A 26826-nucleotide genomic window follows, 5' to 3' on the forward strand; every position below is an offset into this window, starting at 1 on the left:
AAAAGTGCCAACGACCGAATCAAGAAACATGCAGACAAGAGACGGAAGGATGTGCCCCCGTACCATCCAGGTGACAAGGTCTGGCTTTCAACTCGACATATCCGTCTGAGAGTTCCCTCTTATAAGCTGAGTCCTCGGTACATTGGACCGTTTGAAGTGATTGGACGTATTAATGCAGTGGCTTACAAACTGAGGTTGCCTGCTTCGCTCCGGGTGCCCAACGCTTTCCATGTCTCGCTCTTGAAACCCGTAGTCCTGAATCGGTTCCAACCAGTTTCCATCGTCCCTCCCTCACCTGCTATCTCGGACAACGTCTTCGAGGTCAAGGACATCTTGGCTATGAAAAAAGCCCGGGGTAAGACCCTTTTTCTTATCGATTGGGTGGGTTTTGGTCCCGAGGAGAGGTTCTGGGAGCCTCGGGAAAATATCAACGCCCCTCGCATTCTGAAAAAGTTTTTGGCCAATCTCAGTAAGGGAGGGCGTAAGGGGAGGGGTACTGTGACATCGGCGGTTATGCCCGCCGATGCCCCTTCTGCTGCAGCGCGCGCTGCAGCGTTTCCTCACCTGCGCGCTCCCGCCCGGTCACGCGCCCGCCGTCCACTCGTCCTCACGGCGGCTCCTGGCTCCCGCCCCCTGGTTCGCGCTCGCCACCTCCCGCGCTCTCTCTCCTGCGGTGGGCGGCGCTGAGGGGCGGGCCTGGGTGACGCACTTCCGGGGGTTGCTGTACTTCAGGCGTCCTCGCTGTTAGGAGGACGCCTGATGATTGTGTAGTTTTTCTGCACCCTCTGGCCTCTACAGTTCTCCTGTAGCTCAACCGCTCTCCGCCTGACTCGCCCTGTCGCCCCCTGTCTCGTGTCTCCCTTCCCTTCCAGTCTGCCTGGGCGCTGCCTTCCATCCCCGGTGCCGTCCTCTGTCTCCAGTCCGCCTTGGTCTTCCACTTGCCTGTCTCCCGTATTGTTTCTTTCCTGCGCCACTGGTCCCTGCTCGTTTTTCGCACCGTTGCCTCCCCTGTCCTTTTGTCCGTGGAGCCGTCCCTCTTGGTTCCGGCTGTCGCGCCTCCGTCCTCTGTGGTCCTGCCCCAAACGATCCCTGTATAGGGGTCGGTCTTCACCTGGCGTGCTCGGCCCAGGGGCTCCGGATCCGCGATCCAGAGGGTCCACTCTCTAACGTAGTTTTCCCCTAAATATTACAGTGGGCACTGCTTTCACTCACGTGTGTCTCTCACACAGACAGGCTCTCTGTGTTCCCAGGCTGAGAGACTCACACAACCACCTGGCATCCTTTTATATCCACCTCCCATTATTCATTAGCAAGCAGGTGCGATACTGATCAGACTAGGCCACATAGGAAAGGAATCTGGGCGAGATATACCTGCCCTCATCCACTATTCCCACATGATTCTCACATATCTCCCTCTCTGCTCAGACCACTCCGGTCGAGCAATGACACCCGCCAAACAGTGCACTCGGGACAGGGCATCTGCATTTCCCATCTGTACCCCTGGGCGGTGCTCCACCGTAAAAGTGTAGGCCTGCAGGGCAAGGAACCACCGGGTCACCCGGCTATTCCTTTCCTTGTTCAAGTGCATCCACTTGAGAGGGGCATGGTCAGTGATCAGCCTGAACTTTCGGCCCACCAGGTAATATTTGAGGGCCTCTAGAGCCCACTTAATGGCTAGGCACTCTTTTTCTACGACTGCATACCTTTGCTCGTGTTTATTCAGCTTCCTGCTGAGCTAGAGGACTGGGTGTTCCACTCCGTCCCTCACTTGTGAGAGTACTGCCCCGATACCGGTATCAGAGGCATCCGTTTGTACCACAAACTCGCTGCGGAAGGCCGGAGTCACCAGTACGGACTGAGAGCAAAGTGCCCGTTTTAGGCTATGGAAGGCTTCTTCAGCCGCTAAACTCCATTTAATCATGACGGAGTCTTTCCCTTTTGTAAGATCCGTCAGGGGGGTAGCGATGGCTGCAAAATTGGGTATGAACCGGCGATAATAGCCGGCGATCCCCAGGAAGGCTTGCACCTGCTTCTTGTTGACAGGTTGTGGCCAGTCCTGAACCGCCTGAATCTTATCAACCTGGGGTTTAACAACACCCCTCCCAATTACATACCCCAAATACCGGGCTTCTTCTAGCCCGATGTTACATTTCTTGGGGTTCGCGGTTAGACCTGCCTCCCACTGGTCGTCAATCACAGCTTGTACTTTCTGGAGATGAGTCTCCCAGTCCAAGCTGTAAATGACAATGTCGTCCAAATAGGCCGAAGCGTACTGCCTATGTGGCCTCAGGACTCGATCCATCAGTCTCTGGAAGGTCGCCGGTGCTCTGTGCAGTCCAAACGGCATATACACATACTGAAATAGACCCTCTGGGGTAGCAAATGCCGTCTTTTCTCTGGCAGCCTCCGTCAGAGGGATCTGCCAATACCCCTTTGTTAGGTCTAGGGTCGTAATATACCGGGCTTTTCCTAACCGATCTATTAACTCGTCGACCCGGGGCATAGGGTAGGCATCAAATTTTGAGACCGCATTCAGTTTCCTGAAGTCATTGCAGAACCGGATGGTGCCGTCCGGTTTAGGAATTAGCACAATCGGGCTGGACCAAGCACTGTGCGATTCCTCAATGACACCTAACTCTAACATTGCCTTCACTTCTCGGGAAACGGCTTCACGGCACGCTTCCGGGATTCGGTAGGGCTTTACGTGAACTGTGACACCAGGTTCCGTTACAATGTCATGTTTCATTAGCGTAGTCTGCCCGGGTTTTTCTGAGAAAAACTTTTGGTTGTGAAGTAGAAACTGCCTGACCTCAGTCTTTTGCCGCTCCGAGAGAGTCTCTGCAACCCGTACCTCCGGTACGGTATGCGAGCAGACGGGACGGGCCAGCTCCGCTGACAAGGCAGACCGATCTTTCCAGGGTTTTATCAGATTTACATGATAAATCTGTTCAGGTTTTCATTTACTTGCCTGGTATACTTTGTAGTTTACTTCACCAACTCTTTCCTTAATCTCAAAGGGGCCCTGCCACTTTGCCAGGAACTTACTGTCCACCGTGGGGACCAGGATCAACACCCTATCTCCGGGTGCAAACGTACGGATCTTGGCGCCCCTATCATAGATTCTTTTTTGGGCTCCTTGAGCCTGTATCTTGTGTTCTTTGACGATAGGCATAACAGTCGCAATACGGTCCTGCATTTGTGTGAAGTGATCTATCACTGTTTTAAATGGTGTGACCTGACCCTCCCAGGTTTCTTTTGCAACGTCTAACAGTCCGCGAGGACGTCGGGCGTACAATAACTCGAAAGGCGAGAATCCCGTGGAAGACTGGGGTACTTCCCTGATGGCAAAAAAGCAAATACGGAAGTAAATAGTCCCAGTTCTTCCCATCCTTGTCTATCACCTTTCTCAGCATCTGCTTCAGAGTTTTATTGAACCGTTCGACCAACCAGTCTGTTTGAGGGTGATACACGGATATGCGTAACGGTTCGATTTGTAACAATCGGCAGAGCTCCTTCATTACCCTGGACATAAAGGGGGTCCCCTGGTCGGTGAGTATCTGTTTTGGTATACCGACCCGACTAAACACATGCACCAGTTCCTTGGCAATCGTCTTGGTGGCCGTGTTACGCAAAGGGATGGCTTCCGGGTAACGGGTGGCATAATCCAAGATGACCAGGATATGTTGGTGTCCACGTGCAGACCGTGGAAGGGGCCCAACTAAATCCATCCCAATCCTCTCAAACGGGACTTCAATAATAGGTAGGGGTACCAAAGGGCTACAGAACCGGGGCTTAGGTGCAGAGGCTTGACAGTCAGGACAAGACTCACAATATACACGAATATCGTGATGCATGCCTGGCCAAACAAAACAGTGTAATATCCTTTCGGTGGTTTTCTGGACTCCCAGGTGACCTCCCATCACATGTCCGTGGGCCAGGTCCAGCACCTGCCGCCGGTAGGGTTTTGGCACGACTAATAGTTGCACCGTATCTTCCCCCTTTTTCTCTATCTGATAGAGTAAATCATTCTCCAGAACCATGTAAGGATATGCCAACCTAGAGCCAGGTTCTACGGGTACCCCATTTATCACTTTTACATTTGTCCTAGCCTGAGAAAGGGTAGGATCCTTTATTTGCTCGCTTTGGAAGTCATCTTTCTGAACTTCTAAATCCGGCAAACGGGGAGGTGGAAGGCTGTCGGCCTCCTCCTCTTCCCCGGTCTCCTCCGTATCACCCGCCATGACTGAAAACGGGAACTGCAGGTCATTTCCTGCAGACTCTTCCCCCGAGTCTTCCGGGGAGACATCTTCCAGGGGTTCGAGACCCCCACGTGCCCTAGGAGAAGAATCATGTACACTATTACCCGAGGGCATCAACTGATTCTCCCACAATTGCCAGAAGTGGAGAAAATCCCGGCCCAGGATAACATCATGCAATAACGCCGGGACGAGTCCCACTTTATGTTGCACAGACCCATAGGAAGTAGTAATGCATATGACCGTGGTGAGGTACGAACAGGTGTCTCCATGCACACACGTTACAGAAAATTTGTCTGATGGTCCAGTCGGGGCTGACACCAGACTGACCTTCACCAGAGTCACCACACTTCCCGAGTCTAACAATGCCACCACATTTTTGCCATCAACAGTTAAATCACACAAGTGTTTTTCCACATCCTTTTGACCGGCATTCACACTCACTACCCGTGCAATCATAGACATGCGGTTTTTAGAGTCAGTGACGTCGCACTGCATGGGTTCAGTAGTGACCGGACAGTTCGCAGCAATATGTCCCATCTCTTGGCAGCGGAAACACCTAACGGGCCCCTTGCTTAGACCATAGTTCGTTACTCTCGGCCTCGCAGTGCGGGCAGTCCCGTTTTCCTCCCCCACTGTCTTAGGGATTTTTCCATCTCCCCTACTCCCTGGAACAGTCTTACCGGTTCCACGTGGAGATGATGAAGAACGAGGTGGGGTAGCGTCGTCTCGGAGTCCTTCCGCCACGGAGTAACGTTCAACCAGATCCACCAGTTGATCTGCCGTCGTAGGATTTCCATGGCTTACCCACTTCCTCAGGGCTGGCGGTAGAGCTCTCAGGTACTTGTCCATGACGACTCTCTGGATTATCTCTGGCGCTGTCAGCACCTCGGGTTGTAGCCACTTCTTCGTCACGTGGATCAGGTCGAACATCTGTGACCGCGGTGGTTTATCCGGCTGATAAGTCCATTGATGCACTCTCTGTGCACGGACAGCGGTCGTCACTCCCAGCCGGGCCAAGATCTCGGCTTTCAATTTGTCAAAGTCCTGCGCAGCTTCAGGTTCCAAGTCATAATACGCCTTTTGGGCCTCACCGGAAAGAAACGTGGCGATCAGGCCGGCCCATCGTGCCTTCGGCCATTTTTCTCGCACCGCCGTCCGTTCAAACGTGGTCAGGTATGCCTCGACGTCATCTTCGGTCGTCATCTTCTGCCAGTACCGACTCACGTGAATCACTCTCGACTGCTTCCAGGTTAACCTCAGGTAAGCTTGCCAGGCGCTGCGCCACCTGCTGGAGAAGCGAACGATCGGTAGCTGTCATGTCCACCAACTCCTTCAGCTGGGCCATCATCACCCGATTAGCTTCTTGCTGGATGGCGGTGGACTGTACCAGCGCTTTCACCACGTCCTCCATGCTCATGCTTGCAACGTGATGCCCGCGTTCTCCACCACAATGTGATAAAACACTCCGGGATCGCCTTTGCTGGGGTCAAAGGTCACGTGCATTCAGCATGAAACTCAGGCGCAGAGCTGGGATACGGATGTAACTGACTCTGGGTCAGGTTTATTAACGGTGAAAGCAATGCAAAAGGAAATAAAACAAAACAAATCCTTGCCTGTCCGGCACTAACTAAACAATGGACAACCTAACTACCAACTGGCGGGCTTCTCCCGTCCAGCGAAACCACAGTTGCAGTGGGCACTGCTTTCACTCACGTGTGTCTCTCACACAGGCAGGCTCTCTGTGTTCCCAGGCTGAGACACTCACACAACCACCTGGCATCCTTTTATATCCACCTCCCATTATTCATTAGCAAGCAGGTGCGATACTGACCAGACTAGGCCACATAGGAAAGGAATCTGGGCGAGATATACCTGCCCTCATCCACTATTCCCACATGATTCTCACATATCCCCCCCTCTGCTCAGACCTCTCCGGTCGAGCAATGACACCCGCCAAACAGTGCACTCGGGACAGGGCATCTGCATTTCCCATCTGTACCCCTGGGCGGTGCTCCACCGTAAAAGTGTAGGCCTGCAGGGCAAGGAACCACCGGGTCACCCGGCTATTCCGTTCCTTGTTCAAGTGCATCCACTTGAGAGGGGCATGGTCCGTGATCAGCCTGAACTTTCAGCCCACCAGGTAATATTTCAGGGCCTCTAGAGCCCACTTAATGGCGAGGCACTCTTTTTCTACGACTGCATACCTTTGCTCGTGTTTATTCAGCTTCCTGCTGAGATAGAGGACTGGGTGTTCCACTCCGTCCCTCACTTGTGAGAGTACTGCCCCGATACCGGTATCAGAGGCATCCGTTTGTACCACAAACTCGCTGCGGAAGGCCGGAGTCACGAGTACGGGATGAGAGCAAAGTGCCCGTTTTAGGCTATGGAAGGCTTCTTCAGCCGCTAAACTCCATTTAATCATGACGGAGTCTTTCCCTTTTGTAAGATCTGTCAGGGGGGTAGCGATGGCTGCAAAATTGGGTATGAACCGGCGATAATAGCCGGCGATCCCCAGGAAGGCTTGCACCTGCTTCTTGTTGACAGGTTGTGGCCAGTCCTGAACCGCCTGAATCTTATCAACCTGGGGTTTAACAACACCCCTCCCAATTACATACCCCAAATACCGGGCTTCTTCTAGCCCGATGTGACATTTCTTGGGGTTCGCGGTTAGACCTGCCTCCCACAGGTCGTCAATCACAGCTTGTACTTTCTGGAGATGAGTCTCCCAGTCCAAGCTGTAAATGACAATGTTGTCCAAATAGGCCGAAGCGTACTGCCTATGTGGCCTCAGGACTCGATCCATCAGTCTCTGGAAGGTCGCCGGTGCTCCGTGCAGTCCAAACGGCATATACACATACTGAAATAGACCTTCTGGGGTAGCAAATGCCGTCTTTTCTCTGGCAGCCTCCGCCAGAGGGATCTGCCAATACCCCTTTGTTAGGTCTAGGGTCGTAATATACCGGGCTTTTCCTAACCGATCTATTAACTCATCGACCCGGGGCATAGGGTAGGCATCAAATTTTGAGACCGCATTCAGTTTCCTGAAGTCATTGCAGAACCGGATGGTGCCGTCCGGTTTAGGAATTAGCACAATCGGGCTGGACCAAGCACTGTGCGATTCCTCAATGACACCTAACTCTAACATTGCCTTCACTTCTCGGGAAACGGCTTCACGGCGCGCTTCCGGGATTCGGTAGGGCTTTACGTGAACTGTGACACCAGGGTCTGTTACGATGTTATGATTCATTAGCGTAGTCTGCCCGGGTTTTTCTGAGAAAAACTTTTGGTTGTGAAGTAGAAACTGCCTGACCTCAGTCTTTTGCCGCTCCGAGAGAGTCTCTGCAACCCGTACCTCCGGTACGGTATGCGAGCAGACGGGATGGGCCAGCTCCGCTGACAATGTAGACCGATCTTTCCAGGGTTTTATCAGATTTACATGATAAATCTGTTCAGGTTTCCGCTTACCTGCCTGGTATACTTTGTAGTTTACTTCACCAACTCTTTCCTTAATCTCAAAGGGGCCCTGCCACTTTGCCAGGAACTTACTGTCCACCGTGGGGACCAGGATCAACACCCTATCTCCGGGTGCAAACGTACAGATCTTGGCGCCCCTATCATAGATTCTTTTTTGGGCTCCTTGAGCCTGTATCATGTGTTCTTTGACTATAGGCATAACAGCCGCAATACGGTCCTGCATTTGTGTGACGTGATCTATCACCGTTTTAAACAGAGTGACCTGACCCTCCCAGGTTTCTTTTGCAACGTCTAACAGTCCGCGAGGACGTCGGGCGTACAATAACTCGAAAGGCGAGAATCCCGTGGAAGACTGGGGTACTTCCCTGATGGCAAAAAGCAAATACGGAAGTAAATAGTCCCAGTTCTTCCCATCCTTGTCTATCACCTTTCTCAGCATCTGCTTCAGAGTTTTATTGAACCGTTCGACCAACCCGTCTGTTTGAGGGTGATACACGGATGTGCGTAACGGTTCGATTTGTAACAACCGGCAGAGCTCCTTCATTACCCTGGACATAAAGGGGGTCCCCTGGTCGGTGAGTATCTGTTTTGGTATACCGACCCGACTAAACACATGCACCAGTTCCTTGGCAATCGTCTTGGTGGCCGTGTTACGCAAAGGGATGGCCTCCGGGTAACGAGTGGCATAATCCAAGATGACCAGGATATGTTGGTGTCCATGTGCAGACCGTGGAAGGGGTCCAACTAAATCCATCCCAATCCTCTCAAACGGGACTTCAATAATAGGTAGGGGTACCAAAGGGCTACAGAACCGGGGCTTAGGTGCAGAGGCTTGACAGTCAGGACAAGACTCACAATATACACGAATATCGTGATGCATGCCTGGCCAAACAAAACAGTGTAATATCCTTTCGGTGGTTTTCTGGACTCCCAGGTGACCTCCCATCACATGTCCGTGGGCCAGGTCCAGCACCTGCCGCCGGTAGGGTTTTGGCACGACTAATAGTTGCACCGTACCTTCCCCCTTTTTCTCTATCTGATAGACTAAATCATTCTCCAGAACCATGTAAGGATATGCCAGCCTAGAGCCAGGTTCTACGGGTACCCCGTTTATCACTTTTACATTTGTCCTAGCCTGAGAAAGGGAAGGATCCTTTATTTGCTCGCTTTGGAAGTCATCTTTCTGAACTTCTAAATCCGGCAAACGGGGAGGTGGACGGCTGTCGGCCTCCTCCTCTTCCCCGGTCTCCTCCGTATCACCCGCCATGACTGAAAACGGGAACTGCAGGTCATTTCCCGCAGACTCTTCCCCCGAGTCTTCTGGGGAGACCTCTTCCAGGGGTTCGGGACCCCCACGCGCCCTGGGAGAAGAATCATGTACACGATTACCCAAGGGCATCAACTGATTCTCCCACAATTGCCAGAAGTGGGGAAAATCCCGGCCCAGGATAACATCATGCAATAACGCCGGGACGAGTCCCACTTTATGTTGCACAGACCCATAGGAAGTAGTAATGCATATGACCGTGGTGAGGTACGAACAGGTGTCTCCATGCACACACGTTACAGAAAATTTGTCTGATGGTCCAGTCGGGGCTGACACCAGACTGGCCTTCACCAGAGTCACCACACTTCCCGAGTCTAACAATGCCACCACATTTTTGCCATCAACAGTTAAATCACACAAGTGTTTTTCCGCATCCTTTTGACCGGCATTCACACTCACTACCCGTGCAACCATAGACATGCGGTTTTTAGAGTCTGTGACGTCGCACTGCATGGGTTCATTAGTGACCGGACAGTTCGCAGCGATATGTCCCATCTCTTGGCAGCGGAAACACCTAACGGGCCCCTTGCTTAGACCATAGTTCGTTACTCTCGGCCTCGCAGTGCGGGCAGTCCCATTTTCCTCCCCCACTGTCTTAGGGATTTTTCCATCTCCCCTACTCCCTGGAACAGTCTTACCGGTTCAACGTGGAGATGATGAAGAACGAAGTGGGGTAACGTCGTCTCGGAGTCCTTCCGCCACGGAGTAACGTTCAACCAGATCCACCAGTTGATCTGCCGTCGTAGGATTTCCATGGCTTACCCACTTCCTCAGGGCTGGCGGTAGAGCTCTCAGGTACTTGTCCATGACGACTCTCTGGATTATCTCTGGCGCTGTCAGCACCTCGGGTTGTAGCCACTTCTTCGTCACGTGGATCAGGTCGAACATCTGTGACCGCGGTGGCTTATCCGGCTGATAAGTCCATTGATGCACTCTCTGTGCACGGACAGCGGTCGTCACTCCCAGCCGGGCCAAGATCTCGGCTTTCAGTTTGTCAAAGTCCTGCGCAGCTTCAGGCTCTAAGTCATAATAAGCCTTTTGGGCCTCACCGGAAAGAAACGGGGCAATCAGGCCGGCCCATCGTGCCTTCGGCCATTTTTCTCGTACTGCCGTCCGTTCAAACGTGGTCAGGTATGCCTCGACGTCATCTTCGGTCGTCATCTTCTGCCAGTACCGACTCACGTGAATCACTCTCGACTCGGCTTACAGGTTAACCTCATGTAGGCTTGCCAGGCGCTGCGCCACCTGCTGGAGAAGCGAACGATCGGTAGCTGTCATGTCCACCAACTCCTTCAGCTGGGCCATCATCACCCGATTAGCTTCTTGCTGGACGGCGGTGGACTGCACCAGCGCTTTCACCACGTCCTCCATGCTCATGTCCTCCACCACGTCCTCCAAGTGCACAAAAATGCAACACTGTGTGTTTGGTGCACATCGGCACAGCGCAAAAATGGCAGATGCGCGGGCAAAAGTGTACCAGCGCAGGACCAGCGTACCCAACGCTAAGTATAGGGTACACTGATCGCATGCAGAGTCATGCGATCGGAGGAGGAGCTGTCCGGAGGGGGCATGGCCGGGGGCGGAGCTTAGCGGCGGCCCTGCGCTGCGCCCGGTAACGCTAGTGTGAAACTTGCCTAAGTCTACAGAATCATGAAAGCGTCTTGGGCCTGAGGATTCCCCCTGGTATCTATAGAACAAAAAGCTGTTGGTGTTGGCAAACAGATCTATTACCTGGGCCAGCCCATATTCCCACGATCTGCTCGAAAATGTACTGTTTCAGAACCCATTCGCATTGTTTTAAATTGAGTGCAGCTCAGAAAGTCTGCCTTCTGATTTTCCACCCCCGAATGTGTAATGCGGACAGAGACGGAAGATTGCTCTCTGCTAGTCTGAAAATCTGGGAAGTTGCATCCATTAGGGTCTGGGACCTGGTTCCCCCCTGATGGTTTAGAAAGGCCACTACTACCTGATTGTCTGAGAACACCCGGACATGATGACCCTGTAGAATATGTAGAAAATCTGACAGTGCATGACCCACTGCCCAAAGCTCTTTCTGGTTTGAGGATACCTTGAGCTCTGGGCCTCATCACACCCCCTGAGTAATCTTGTCGCACAGGTGAGCCCCCCATCCCATGGGACTTCCAGGTGGTTAGCACCCGGGACACCTTTGTTACCCAGGAGACCCATTTGGACAGGTTGCTAATGTCTCTCCAACAATCTAGGGAATGAATAGTGGCTAAAGATAGAGTCATATGGCCCCTTAGTGTGGCCTTGTTCTTTAGTATGTCCGACTTGAGATCCCTGGTGTGGATTTGTGCCCAATGAACTGCTTGTAAACAAGCTTAGAGGGAACCCAGTAGCGACATGGCCATCCTCCAAGTCATGGAGGGGTTTTGTGAGGATCTTGACATCAGGTCTATGACCTTCCCTTTTTTCTGAATTGGGATCCAGCACTCCTGTTTCCGTGAGTCAAATATTAACCCTAGGAATTCCTGTACCGTGCTTAGCTCTTGCCTTGATTTTTTTAGATTTATTCAGCTCAGATCTAATAGGGTATTCATCACCCTGTCCAGCTGTTCCCGGCAGTGTCGAGCCTAGTTGCTTGCTATCAAGAAATCGTCCAGATAGGGGACTATCAAAATGTCCTGTTCCCTCAGATGAGCCATCATTTCTGCTACCAATTTGGTAAACACCCGAGGGGCTATTGATATTCTGAAGGGGAGGGCTCTATACTGAAATTCCCTTATCTCCCCTTTTATGAAAACAGCTAGCCTGAGAATCCTCTGGGATTCTTTATGAATGGGGACATGATAATACGCATCACTGAGATCCAGAACAGTCATGGAACAATTTGGAAACAGAACTTTGATGGTTGATTTTATTGATTCCATTTTGAGTTTCTGTACTCTCACATATCCATTTAGTCACCGTAAGTTTATGATTGTCCGATCCAGTTTGTTCACCGGGAATAATGGGGAGTAGAATCCCTTCCACTTTTCCTGGGGAGGGACTTCCTGAAGAATGGATTTCCTTACAAGGTCCATAACCTCACATTCCAGGGCCATTTGATCCTGTGGGGAGGACCTCAGGGGAGTTATGACAAAGTTCAGGGGGGTAGGGAGTGGAAGTCTATCCAAAGGCCTGTTCTGACCAGATTCAGTATCCAGGGGCTGTTCGAAATTTTCTCCCAGGCCAGAAGGAAATGGGATCATCTTCCCCTCACCCGTCACTTTGAGGACTTTTTATCTCTGGAAGATTTTCAAAGAGGAACCCTCTAACCTTCCTTTACCCATAATCACATCTATTCTGTTCCCTTGGGGGCTTTCTATGAAAGAATGTTTTACTCTGAAAGGACCATTTAAGTGATGGAGGGGCTAGGTTAGGGAAACCCTTCTTATCCCCGGCTTTTTCAAGGATATCGTCCAGTGCTTCCCCAAATAAAAATTTCCCGTCACATAGGACTGAGCATAATTTAAGTTTAGTCTGCAAGTCTCCCAGTCAGCACTTGAGCCAGAGTGCTCTATGGGCCGCATTCAAGAGAGCTGCAGACTTGGATGTTAACCTGACTGAATCAGCTGATGAGTCTGCCAAGAAAGCTGCTGCATCCCGAATCAAGGGAATGGATTCCAGTACTTTGTCCCTGGGTACAGCTGTTTCTCTAACTGATTCACCCATATCATAAGGGATCTGGAGGCACAGGTAACTGCTATGGCGGGCCTAAGATTTCCTCTGGCTAACATCCAAGCCCCTTTAAGAAAGGTGTCAGCTTTCTTGTCCAGGGGGTCTTTTAATGTTCCCATGTCTTCAAAGGGGAGGGCAAATTTCTTAGAGGCTTTGGCCACTGCGACATCAAGCTTTGGGACTTTATCCCATGATGACGATACCTCATCCTCGAAGGGGTACTTCCTTTTAAGGGAAGGTACCAATGAGTTTTTTCTGTCGGGTTTCTCTCACTCCTTAATTAGGACCTGGATGTTTTCGTTTATGGGAAAAACTTTACGCCTCTTCTGGCCTAACCCCCCAAACATAATGTCCTGCACCGTTTTGTCAGGGCAATTGTCTTTTACCCCCACGGTAGATCTCACTACTTTTACCAGAGTATCTACTTCGTCTAAGGGAAAGCAGTGACACCCCCCTTTTCGTCATCTGAAGAGGAGGAGGCATCTGATACACCTGAGTCTATGTCCCCGGAGCTAGAGGGATCAGGCTGGGAGTATACGATGCTTTCCTCCCTCCTAACCTTATCTCCCTGTTTGAGGGATTTAAAGGCACTTTCAACCTCCATTTTGATTATGGACCTCAATTCTGAGGTGATGTCTGGGGTTTCCTTGCATAACACTTTTTCTATGCAAGAGTGACAAAGCTCCTTATCCCAGGATGCAGGCAATGCTTTATCGCACATGGGGAATCATCTGTGCTTCGTCTTTCCCAATCTCTTCCCTCTCTAAAAAAAATAGTGAAGCAAACCTCAATTACAATGGTGAACTTTCACGAAGATCACTCACCCATCAGACGCAGCCACAGGTACTGGGAAGATCACTCACGCATCAGACACAGCCACAGGTACCAGTACTGAAGGATGGGTAGAATCTAGTAAAGGGTTTCTAAGAGATGATGTCTTGTCCATCGGGCCAGAATTAATGCTGCGCTGCGTAGAGTGGCTGCTGGACCGTCCACATCTCTTGTCTGTAGAAGAGTGTCTCTTATCCTGCGACTTTTGCTGCTGCAGATGGTGATGGTGCTGCTGCTAATGGTCACTGTCCTCCATGATCCACAGGGACTGCATGCAGCAGGAGCGCCTTCCCCCTTTTTGAATTTACCGCCCAGCGTCCTGCATTCACTTCCGGTCCGCCCCTCCTCCTGCAATCGCATCACCAGGGAGCTCCTTAGTTGCGCATGCGCCAGCCGGGAACCTGGAAGCCCCGCTTTACTTCCGGAGCGGCGGCCATCTTTCTTCAACGATGTGAAAATGGATCCAGCTCACACACCAGGGTGTTGATAAAATTCTTTTCTTTCAGCTTTATTTAGAAAAATTCTTTTTTAAAATGCTACAACATCAATTAGGGTGTCTCAGACAACACTGCAAATATGAAATAGGGGTGATGTAAGAAAAGAACCATACGCGTTTCGAACAAAAAAAGTTGGTCACAAGGCAGGATGCCTCACTGAAGAGTTAAGTATACTCCTACTTGATTGTTAGAAGAGGAAATACATGAGAAATTAAGGCGATACAAATTAAAAACACAGAAGCTGCACAAGAAATGCTTCAAAAACATTGCAGAGATACAAATGGGTCAAAGCATTACAAAAACTGACATGATTTGTGTACATATTAAAGGCATACTTGGATAGGATAACAGAATATTATAGGTAGATGGTTGATCCAGCTTCGGGGAAGGAATTTTTTTCCCTATGTAGAAAATTGGCTTCTACTCTGGGTTTTTTGCCTTCCCCAGGATCAACAATGCAGAACAGCTGCACTAAAAATAGGCTGAACTAGATGGACATAAGGTCTTCCTTCAGCCTTCAAAACTATGTTACTATGTTATGTTAAAGTATGTCTAGAGTAAATATTCAGATGTAACAATACTGAAAAAAAATGAAATGAACCGTTATGCAGATTATGCTGACATAGCTTTATATCTGTGAACAAACTTAACCCCATTACCCCCAAGGGTGGTTTGCACGTTAACGACCAGGATAATTTTTATAATTCTGACCACTGTCCCTTTATGAGGTAATAACTCTGGAACACTCCCATGGATCCCGGTGATTCTGACACTCTTTTCTCGTGACATATTGTACTTCATGATAGTGGTTAAATTTCAATTTGCGTTTATTTTGAAAAAATAATGGAAATTTGGTGAAAATTTAGCAATTTTCCAACTTTGAATTTTCATGCCCTTAAATCAAAGAGATATGTCACATAAAAAAAAAACTTAATAAGTAACATTTACCACATGTCTACTTTACATCAGCAAAATTTTTTTTCTTAGGAAGCTCTAAGGGTTAAAAGTTGACCAACGATTTCTCATTTTTACAACAAAATTTACAAAACCTTTTTTTTTTTTAGGGACCACCTCACATTTGAAGTCACTTTTATGTTAGAAAATACCCAAAAGTGACACCATTCTAAAAACTGCACCCCTCAAGGTGCTTAAAACCACATTCAAGAAGTTTATTAACCCTTCAGGTGCATCACAGGAATTTTTTGAATGTTTAAAAAAAATGAACATTTAACTTTTTTTCACAAAAAATTTACTTTAGATACAATTTCTTTTATTTTACCAAGGGTAACAGGAGAAATTGGACCACAAAAGTTGTATAAGTTGTCCTGAGTACGCTGATACCCCATAAATGCAGGTAAACTACTGTTTGGGCACATGGCAGAGCTTGGAAAGGAAGGAGCGCTGTTTTTCAATTCAAAATTGTCTGGAAGTGAGATTGGACGCCATGCCGGGATTGGAGAACCCCTAATGTGCCTAAACAGTGGAAACCCCCCACAAGTGACACCATTTTGGAAAGTAGACCCCCTAAGGAACTTATCTAGATGTGTGGTGAACACTTTGAACCCCCAAGTGCTTCACAAAAGTTTGTTATGTAGAGCCCTGAAATTAAAAATCATTTTTTTCACAAAAAATGATCTTTTCACCTGCAACTTTTCATTTTCCCAAGGATAACAGGAGAATTAGACCCCAAAAGATGTTCTGCAATTTGGCCTGAGTAAGCTGATACTGTTAGGGCTGGCGGAAAGCACCAAATAATAAAGATGGTAATAAGGTGCGTTCGCAGCCCGGGGTCCACCGTGCAGGGGTGGTAAACTGCTGCTCAGTAAAGGCGGATGCTATATGGCAGTATACTAGAGAAACACATGCGGGTTAACGTCACCCGGTGTGTACAGGGGCGGACTCTGTTGCTTCACAGAGCCACACTACCGCTGAACATAAACGCCGGAGCCTGTTTGTGCTCACAGAGCTCAGCTACAGGAGCACTAGTGTATGGTCACAGGACTCAGCCCCTGAGACACTGGGAAGAGTCATTCTAGACCCACGAGTGCTCAACACCGCAACTGCGGAGTCAGGAAAAGCAATGATGAATATTAATTGCACCAGGTGTGCACTGCACCGCCACGGGGAACGCCACTAACCTCCAGAGCGGGGGAAAGCGCTTAACTTGCGCACGGTGCCGCTATAAGGAAAGCGGCTGCTAGTGCGGTGCAATGGTGCCTTGTGCTGACTGACACTGTGACGCTCACGCTCGTGTTGAGAGCGGGGTGCTCAGTGGCGCATAGACTAAGACACTGCTGGCGCTGACTCGGACTACTAGTTCCCTAACCACATTCGTAATATCCAAGGGAGGGGAATCATAATAAGTCAGTCACCAGTCTCATGCATCCATCTTCACTCACACACATAATAAAGAGTCTATACTAGTGCATGGCCGAGCGGCCATGCGAGTCTTTTATAGCTGAGACCTTCCGGAACCTTCCAGATCCCCCTGATGGACTAATCAGAACTGGAGAAGGACCTGAGCATGTGACTCCCGATCCCCAATGGGGAATCGTCCCATGAGCATGCCCAGTGGAGCAACGGACGGACTTAGATTCTGGAGTCTTTTGCTGCTGGCCAGGCTGCATTGTCAAACCTGAACCAGAGGTGGCAACAGCAACCGATCCTACACTGCTCGTCCGGGCAGAGCGCCGGGACCGACGAGTCTGCCGAGCAGGCTGCACTGTGGCCAATAGAGAACGGGAGACCGCCGAGTGCAAGGCTCTGGACTCCTGCTGTGCAGTGGCAGGAACCCGACGCCTAACATTACCCCTCCTCCTCTGAGCCTCGCTATGCTCAAACACTGCAATGAGGATGAGGATGTTCTCCACTGGCTCCCAGGTCCGAGCCTCTGGACCATGACCCTTCCAATCCACCCAATAAAACTTTTTGCCCTGCATCACTTTGCATCCCATGATGCAAGCAGCCCTGAACCTAATGGACTTGGATTTTGCTAAACGTTGTGGATTTCCTATGACACCTCTGCGGACGCCTATCCCTTTGAGGGGGATTGATGCTACTCCTTTGGTGAAAAATAAACCTCAGTTTTGGACCCATGTGGTAATGCGGGTCACCCCAAACCATCAAGAAAATTGCAGATTTTTGGTGTTGCATAATTTGCATGATACCATTGTTCTGGGGTTTCCCTGGTTGCAAATTCATAATCCAGTTTTGGACTGGAAATCTGTGTCTGTGGTGAGTTGGGGTTGTCGGTGTGCCCTTAGTGAGGCTCCTGTTTTTTCCACCTCTCCTCAGTCGCATGATGTTCCTGACTATTTGGCGGACTTTTATGATGTATTTAGTGAGAATGAGTCTGCGTCTTTGCCTCCTCATAGGAGTTATGACTGTGCAATTGAACTGAGCCTGGGGTGTAAATTTCCAAAAGGGTCGGCTCTTCAATTTATCTGTACCCGAGCACGAGGCTATGCGATCCTATATTAAGGAGGCGTTGGAGAAGGGTCATATTAGACCATCCTCTTCACCATTAGGTGCTGGGGTTTTTTTCGTGCCCAAAAAGGATGGTTCATTAAGGCCTTGTATTGATTATCGTGCCCTCAACAAAATTACTATTAAATATCAGTATCCGTTACCCCTGATTTCGGATCTATTCTCCAGAGTTAAAGGTGCTTGCTCGTTTACCAAGCTTGACCTCAGGGGGGTGTATAATCTTATCCGCATTAAGCATGGGGATGAATGGAAGAAGGCGTTTAATACTCCAGAGGGACATTTTGAGTACCTGGTGATGCCTTTTGGGCTCACTAATGCCCCTTCTGTCTTCCAGTGCTTCATGAACGACATTTTCTGAGACTTTGTGGATAAATTTTTGATTATCTATCTGGATGATATTTTGATCTTCTCCAAGGATTAGGATTCTCATGTGGAACATGTTCGGACGGTGTTCCGGATCTTGAAGGAGAATTCCCTGTATGTCAAAGGATCGAAATGCCTTTTTGGGGTACAGAGGATTTCATTTTTGGGATTTATTTTGTCTCCGTCAACTATTGAAATGGATCCGGCCAAGGTACAGGCCATTTATGATTGGGTTCAGCCCACTTCTTTGAAGGCCCTTCAGAAGTTTTTGGGCTTTGCTAATCTTTATCGGAAATTTATAGCAAAATTTTCTAGTATTGCCAAGCCATTGACTGATCTGACTAAGAAGGGTGCTGATGTGTTGAATTGGTCTCCGGAGGCTGTTTCTTCCTTTCAGGAGCTGAAGCGAAGATTCACTTCTGCCCCGGTTTTGCGCCAACCTGATGTCTCACTCCCGTTCCAGGTAGAGCTGGACGCTTCTGAGATTGGTGCAGGAGCTGTTTTGTCCCAAAAGGATCCTGTAACATCTAAAATGAATCCCTGTGCTTTCTTTTCCCGAAAGTTCTCCCCATCTGAACGTAACTATGATGTGGGGAATCGGGAACTGTTGGCTATGAAATGGGCATTTGAGGAGTGGAGACATTGGTTGGAGGGAGCTAAACATCAAGTCGTGGTCCTCACTGACCACAAGAATTTGATTTACCTGGAGTCGGCCAAACGCTTGAACCCTAGACAGGCTAGATGGGCCTTGTTTTTTACACGTTTTGATTTTGTGGTCTCTTTTCTTCCTGGCACTAAGAATGTCAAGGCTGACGCTCTTTCTAGGAGCTTCTTTGCTGATTCTGCTGTGGTGACCAAGCCTGCTACCATCTTAGGCGAAGGGTTAGTTCTTTCTGCCATCTCACCCGATTTGAGACGTGCTCTGGAAGAGTTCCAGGAGGACAAACCTGAGCGTTGTCCCAGTGGAAAGTTGTATGTTCCTGACCAGTGGAAGAAGAGAGTGATGTCTGAAGTTCATTGCTCTGCATTGGCTGGTCATCCAGGTATTTTTGGTACTAGAGATCTGGTGAGTCGGTCTTTTTGGTGGCCCGCCTTGTCTCGTGATGTCAGGAATTTTGTGCAGTCCTGTGGGACTTGCTCCCAGTCTAAACCTTGTTCTCGCTCTAGTGGGTTGTTGATGCCTTTGCCGGTCCCCAGGAGGCCATGGACCCATATTTCAATGGATTTCATCTCTGATATGCCTGTCTCTCAGAGAATGACTGTTATTTGGGTGATTTGTGATAGGTTCTCTAAGATGGTTCATCTTGTACCACTCCCTAAGTTGCCATCTTCTTCTGAGTTGGTGCCCCTGTTTTTGCAACAGGTGGTTCGCTTGCACGAGATTCCTGAGAACATTGTATCTGACAGAGGAGTTCAGTTTGTGTCTAGATTTTGGAGGATGTTCTGTTCCAAGCTGGGAATGCAGTTGTCCTTCTCCTCTGCATTTCACCCTCAGACCAATGGGCAGACGGAGAGAACAAACCAGACCTTGGAGTCGTATTTGAGATGTTTTATTTCCGCTGATCAGGATGATTGGGTTTCATTTTTGCCCTTGGCTGAATTTGCTTTAAATAATAGAGCTAGTTCTGCCACTATGATGTCACCTTTTTTTTGTAACTTTGGGTTTCATCCTCGATTTTCATCAGGGCAGGTGGAGCCTTCTGCCTGAACAGGTGTTGACACTGTGGTGGAGAGAATGCACCAGATCTGGGACCAAGTGGTGGATAAGTTCTCTCTCTCCCAGGAAAAGCCCCAGCGGTTTTCCAACCGACATAGGACCGTTGGTCCCCAGTTTAAGGTGGGTGATATGGTTTGGTTATCATCAAAAAATATCGCTATGAAGGTAGCTTCTCCTAAGTTTAAGCCTAGATTTATTGGGCCTTACAAGATTTTGGAGATCATTAATCCGGTCTCTTTTCGGTTGGCTCTTCCTGTCACATTTAAAATCCATAATGTGTTTCATAAGTCCTTGTTGAAGAGGTTTGTTGAACCAGTAGTTCCTGGGGTGGCACCTCCGGACCCTGTATTGGTTGAAGGTAACATGGAATATGAGGTAGAGAAGATACTGGATTCCTGTCTGGCTAGACAGAGATTCCAGTATTTGGTTAAGTGGAAGGGTTGTGGTCAGGATAATTCCTGGGTCTCTGCCTCTGATATTCATGCCAAAAGATTGGTTCGTGCCTTTCATCGGGCTCACCCTGATCACCCTGGTGGCGTGGATGAGGGTTCGGTGACCCCTCCTCAAGGGGGGGGTACTGTTATGAGTTCATTTTACCCTTCACCATTGAGGTCTGATGAACTCCCTCTTCCGGTAAAGGAAGGTAGTGAGGCTGATTGCCAAGCACCTGAGCTGGGAGAGGATGACTGGGTGACGGGGATCTCTGACTGGATATAAGGCAGCCGACGCCCTTCTGCCTCGCTGGTGATTTCTCTGTGGAATTCTAGGAGACCAGTCTGATTCCTGCTCCTCAAAAGCTAAGTTTTCTGCTTTGCCTTTTTGCATTTGTGTTTTGGTTTTAGGTTGCCTTGCTTTTCTGGATTCTGCCATTCCCTGCTGGGGTGAGCTGAATTCCTTTTTGTCGGTTTGCTCTGTCTTCAGAAAATACCTGAGTACTGACATAGTCTTTTTGAAGCCTAGCGTCTTCAGGGCCTTTTTCCCTGTCAGTCTGTTGGCTCTTATTTTGATAGGGTTTTTCGCGGATTGCAGACAGCAGCCTTCCTATCCTGTCCTATCTAGTTAGCTTGGGCCCCATCATTTGCTCAGCCTATCTTTCTATCTGTGTTAGCGTTTTTTCTTCTTGCTTCACCGTCATTATATGTTGGGGGCTGCCTATTGCTTTGGGGTCTGCTCTGGGGCAGTTTAGATTTCCCTTTCTGTTTTTAGGCTAGGCAGTTCTCCGGCTGTGATCGAGGGGTCTAGGGCATCGTAGGAACCCCCCACGGCTACTGCTAGTTGTTGTTGATAGGTTCAGGGGTCTGCAATCCGATAGCTGCCAACTTCTCTGGTTTTCTGGACTTAGCTAGCATTTCTGTTTTTGCCTCCTACGGTGACTCATTCATAACAGCAAGGACTCCTGCTCAAACACACACTTCTCCAACTTGGCATAGAGGGAGTTTGCCCGCAGGAGATCAAAAACTTTGCAAATATCTCTCCGGTGGGAGTCAATATCTGGAGAGATGAAGATATCATCCAGATAGACCACTACCGAGGTGGTAAGCATATCCCGGAAGATATCGTTCACAAAGTCTTGGAAGATGGCTGGGGCATTACAGAGCCCGAAGTGCATCACCAGATATTCGTAGTGCCCATCCCTGGTGTTGAATGCCGTCTTCCATTCGTCCCCATCACAGATGCAAATCAGGTTGTAAGCCCCCAGCAGATCAAGTTTGGTAAACACTCTCGCTCCCCGTAGCCTATCAAACAGCTACGATATCAGGGGCAGAGGATACTTATTCTTAATAGTGATGGCGTTAAGACCCCTGTGATCGATGCAAGGACGTAGTTCCCCACTCTTCTTCTGGACGAAGAAGAATCCCGCCCCCCCCGCTGGTGACACTGACTTCCTAATGAATCCTCTTACCAGATTCTCCCTGATATATTGAGACATGGCCTCTGTCTCCAGGAGAGATAGGGAATAGACTCGACCCCGGGGAGGCTCAGCACCAGGCAAGAGGTCAATTGGACAGTCATAGGGGCGATGCAGTGGAAGGTCGCGTACTGTCGATAGTGTTTGGGGAGTGAGGAAAGACCTGCGGGGACCTCGGTGGAGGCAACCTGGACGCACTCCCTCAGATATCTACCCTCACATGACTTACTCCAAGCAAGAATTCTCCCCGAGGACCACTCTATATTGGGAGAATGATACCGCAACCAGGGAACCCCTAGATGGACCTGGTCAATACCCTTGGGCACGACGAGGAGGGATATCGTCTCCTGATGAGATGGAGACACCGAGAGTATCAGTGGAGCGGTTTGGTGGGTAATCTGTGAGGGCAGAGTCGCGCTGTTCACTACTCTGACGGTGACTGGCTTGGACATCATAAGCAGTGGTACCGCATGCTGTTGAGCGAAGGCAGATGACATAAAATTGCCCTCCGCTCTGGAATCCACGCAAACCTCCACCGCCAGAGTAGAAGAACCAAACCCAAGTGTCCACTTAAAGGACAACTTGGAGGAAAACGCCGCTGATTCTAGTGAGCCGCCTCCTACGGCTACTAGGGGCGAGCGTCTTCCCAGTCGCTGTGGGCACCGGTTGGCAAAGTGACCGGACTGCCGGCAAGCATGACAGATCACAGGAGCTCGAGCGGACGGGGGCCTGGATCCCTCACGGGAAGCCCCCTGATGCTCGGACGCCCGATTGGGAGATTCCAGAGGTTTAGCAAAACTGGGTACCAACCTAAACCTCTGCCTACAATGGGACCGCTCCAACCATCGCTCGGCAAAGCGAAGGTCTATACGGGTGGAGACAGTGATAAGCTCCTCCAGTGTAGCGGGAATCTCCCTGGTGGCCAGAGCGTCCTTCACATGGCCAGCCAAACTTCTCCAGAATGCCGGAAGGAGGACCTTATCTGGCCATTCTAACTCCGAGGCCAGCCTCCGCAACTGGATGGCTATGACTATGGACAAGCCCTGTGACAATCCCAGCAGCGGGAGCACGGTGTCATGGGTTACTCGTGGTCCCAGGAAGACCTGCTTCAGAGTGTCCAAGAACTGCGAGACACTCTGCACCACATGATCACTACGCTCCCACAGCGGTGTGGCCCATTCCAAAGCCCTGCCCGACAAGAGGGAAATAATAAATCCCACTTTAGCCCACTCAGAGGGGAATCGTGCTGCCAGCAGCTCCAGCTGTATAGAGCACTGGCTCACGAAACCCCTACAAGAAGCACTATCACCTGAGAACTTCTCGGGCAGCGGGAGGCGGGACAAAGTCGGGGCAGGGATGGCAGTGGTCACACGGGAGACAGCCTCTGTGGCTGCCTGAATAGTGACCGCAGTAACATCCACAGCTGAGGCTGAACACTCGAGAGCCGCCAAACCGCCCTGCAGCTGCCGGATGTACTGCAGCAGTCGCTGTTCATCCGCCATTACTAGCCAGACCCTGGCACTAGTATAATGTTAGGGCTGGCGGAACGCACCAAATAATAAAGATGGTAATAAGGTGCGTTCGCAGCCCGGGGTCCACCGTGCAGGGGTGGTAAACTGCTGCTCAGTAATGGCGGATGCTATATGGCGGTATACTAGAGAAACACAAGTGGGTTAAAGTCACCCGGTGTGTACAGGGGCGGACTCTGTTGCTTCAGAGCCGCACTACCGCTGAACATAAACGAGCCTGTTTGTGCTCACAGAGCTTGGCTATAGGAGCACTAGTGTATGGTCACAGGACTCGGCCACTGAGACGCTGGGAAGAGTCCTTCTAGACCCACGAGTGCTCAACACCGCAACTGCGGAGTCAGAAAAAGCAATGATGAATATTAATTGCACCAGGTGTGCACTACACCGCCTCGGCGGACGCCACTAACCTCCAGAGCGGGGGAAAGCGCTTAACTTGCGCAGGGTGCCACTATAAGGAACGCGGCTGCTAGTGCGGTGCAAAGGTGCCTTGTGCTGACTGGCACTGTGACGCCAACGCTCGTGTGGAGAGAGGGGTGCTCAGTGGCACATAGACTAAGCCACTGCTGGCGCTGACTCTGACTACTAGTTCCTTAACCACATTCGTAATAGACAAGGGAGGGGAATCGTAATAAGCCAGTCACCAGTCTCATGTATCCATCTTCACTCACACACATAATAACAAGAGTCTATACTAGCGCATGGCCTAGCGGCCATGCGAGTCTTTTATAGCAGAGGCCTTCCGGAACCTTCCAGATCCCCGATAGACCAATCAGAACTGGAGAAGGACCTGAGCATGTGACTCCCAATCCCCAATGGGGAATCGTCCCAGGAGCATGCCCAGAGGAGCGATGGAGGGACTTAGATTCTGGAGTCTTTTGCTGCTGGCTAGGCTGCATTGTCAAACCTGAACCAGAGGTGGCAGCAGCAGCAACCGATCCTACACTGCTGGTCCGGGCAGAGCGCCGGGACCGATGAGACTGCCGGCAGGCTCCACTGCAGCCGAAGGAGAACAGGAGACCGCCAAGTGCAAGGCTCTGGACTCCCGCTGTGCAGTGGCAGGAACCCGACGCCTAACAGATACCCTATATGTGGGGGTAAATCACTATTTGGGTGCATGGCAGAGCTCGGAAGGGAAGGAGCACCATTTGACTTTCCCATGCAAAATTGGCTGGAATTGAGATCAGACACCATGTCGCGGTTGGAGAGCCCCTGATGTGCCTAAACAGTGGAAATCCCCAATTCTAACTCCAACCCTAACCCCAACCCCAACCCTAACCACAAACCTAACCCTAACACACCCCTAACCCTAATCCCAACCCTAATCCTAACTTTAGCCCTAACCCTAGCCTCAAGCTTAACCCCAACCCTTAATGGAAAATGGAAATAAATACATTTTTTTATTTTATTTTTCCCTAACTAAACGGGTGATAAAGGGGGGTTTGATTTACTAAAGCAGAATTTTGTAGTGGGCTTTTTATGTTTGTCAGCTGTCACACTAAAAGATGCTTTTTATTGCAAAAAATAGTTTTTGCATCACCACATTTTGATAGCTATAATTTTTCCATATTTTTTGGTCCACAGAGTCATGTGAGGTCATGTTTTTTGTGGTAGGAGTTCATGTTTTTATTGGTACCATTTTCAGGCACTTGACATTTTTTGATTGCTATTTATTCTGATTTTTGGGAGCCAGAATTATCAAAAACCAGCAATTCATGAATTTCTTTTGGGGGGCGTTTACACCGTTCCACGTGTGTCAAAATTGATAAGGCAGTTTTTTTCTTCGGGCCAGTATGATGCCAGCGATACTTCTTTATATCTTTTTTTATGTTTTGGCGCTTTTATACAATAAAAGCTATTTTATATAAAAAATAATTATTTTTGCATCGCTTTATTCTAAGAGCTATAACTTTTTTATTTTTCCGGTGATGGAGCTGTATGGTAGCTTGTTTTTTGCAAGACAAGATGACGTTTTGTTAGGAACGGCGGAACGCACTAAATAAAAATAATAATAAAGTGCGTTCGCCACTTGGGGTCCACCGTGCAGTAGGTGTTACAACCGCTGCTGAGTAATGGCAGACGAGCAATATGGCGATATAATGCGCACGGGTTCAACTTCACCCGAAGTGCGCAGAGCGGGCTCTGTTCACACACAGAGGCGCCACAACAAAAACATACAAAAAGGCTGAGCCTGTTAGAGTCACAGGCCTCAGGTAAATGCACACACGGTATAAGGTCAAAGGAGCAGGAACTAAGACAGAGGGGCTGCGTCCGTCTAGACCTACCATGTGTGCGGCGTCGCTACTGTGAACGCCAAGAAGGGTTGCAACTGCAGCGCGGCGCAGGACACTACAAAGCAGGCGCTATGTTGGACGCTAGCGCATTGGTGCAGTGTGCACAGTGGCCTAAGGCTTGCCACAGACTGGTGCAGACTACTGAACTAATTCCCTAACCACATGCGTAATATCAGAGGGAAGGAGTTTCATAATAAGTCAGTCACCAGAATCATACATCCGTCACCATTCACACATAGCAGTATAGTCTATACTAGCGCCTGGCGGAACGGCCATGCGCGCTTTTTATAGCAGCCGGGACCTTCCGGAAGCTTCCAGATCTCCGAGATGGACCAATGAGATCTGGAGCAGGACCTGAGCACATGACTCCCGATCTCCAATGGGAAACCGTCTCATGAGCATGCTCAGTAGGAGGACAGAGGGACTTAGTCCCTGGAGAGATTTGCTGCAAGGCAATCTCCTCTGCGGTAGATAAAGAGCAAGAGATCGCAGAATGTAAGGATCTGGATTCCTGCAGGAACCTGACTTTAACACGTTTTCAGCGGTACCATGTTTATTTATACTTCCCAAGAAAAAAAGAGGACTGCACTGCTAATACCGCTATCCAACTGCAATGCAGGTGCAAATTAATAACAACAGGCTTTACCATCAAGACTTTGGGAGCACATTAGAAAAGCAAAGCTTGACAAATCCAACAAGAGCAAAGAAGATGGGTAGCATTCACCAATCCTGTGAAAGTTCCATGCTTTATTGAGGATGTTAAAACATCATGGCCAGGAGTGTGAGAGAAAGAGTGTGCAGGTGCTGATGACCGTGAAAACGGGAATAAAGCATGGAACTTTCACAAGATTGGTGAGTGCTACCCATCTTCTTTGCTCTAGTTGGATTTGCCACGTTTACTTATAGCCGTCTTTTTGATCGCGTGTTATTCCACTTTTTGCACGGCGGTATGATGATAAAGCATTGTTGTTTGCCTTGTTTTTTTTTTTTTTTAATGGTGTTCACTAAAGGGGTTAACTAGTGGGACAGTTTTATAGGACAGGTCGTAATGGACATGGCGATACTAAATATGTGTACTTTTATTGTTTAGATTTTGTTTTTCATTTAAATAGTTATTTATTGATGGAATAAAAATAGATTTTTTATTATTTTTGTATTTTTTGTATTTATTTAAGACATCTTTTTATTTAAATCTTATGTTTACACTGTGTCCCACTATGGGACACTCATTTTGTGCAGGCTGATCGCTTCTACAGCATTCAGATCTGCATGCTGTAGAAGCTGAGACACAGAAAAAACACACAGTATGACAAACGTGCATGAATACTCTGTTGCAAAATATATGTAACAGTAAGCAGCAAGCGCTGGTAAAAGATGATAACAAAAACAGGGTATTTAGTTGATACTTTTTTTGCAAAAAATGTATACGAAGCCACTCCACCACGTCACGGTATACCCTTCT

The 26826-nt window shown here is 49.2% G+C and overlaps 1 long non-coding RNA gene across 1 annotated transcript in view; it reads left to right on the forward strand.

The window, feature by feature from the left end:
- LOC141094188 (uncharacterized) overlaps nucleotides 1-26826 on the forward strand; it is a 65074-nt gene that overhangs the window by 37045 nt on the left and 1203 nt on the right. The gene's annotated exons all lie outside the window — the stretch shown is intronic.

This window comes from Dendrobates tinctorius, unplaced genomic scaffold, assembly GCF_039654945.1.
Source record: "Dendrobates tinctorius isolate UK_male_01 unplaced genomic scaffold, ASM3965494v1 ptg000063l, whole genome shotgun sequence".
NCBI lineage: Eukaryota > Metazoa > Chordata > Amphibia > Anura > Dendrobatidae > Dendrobates > Dendrobates tinctorius.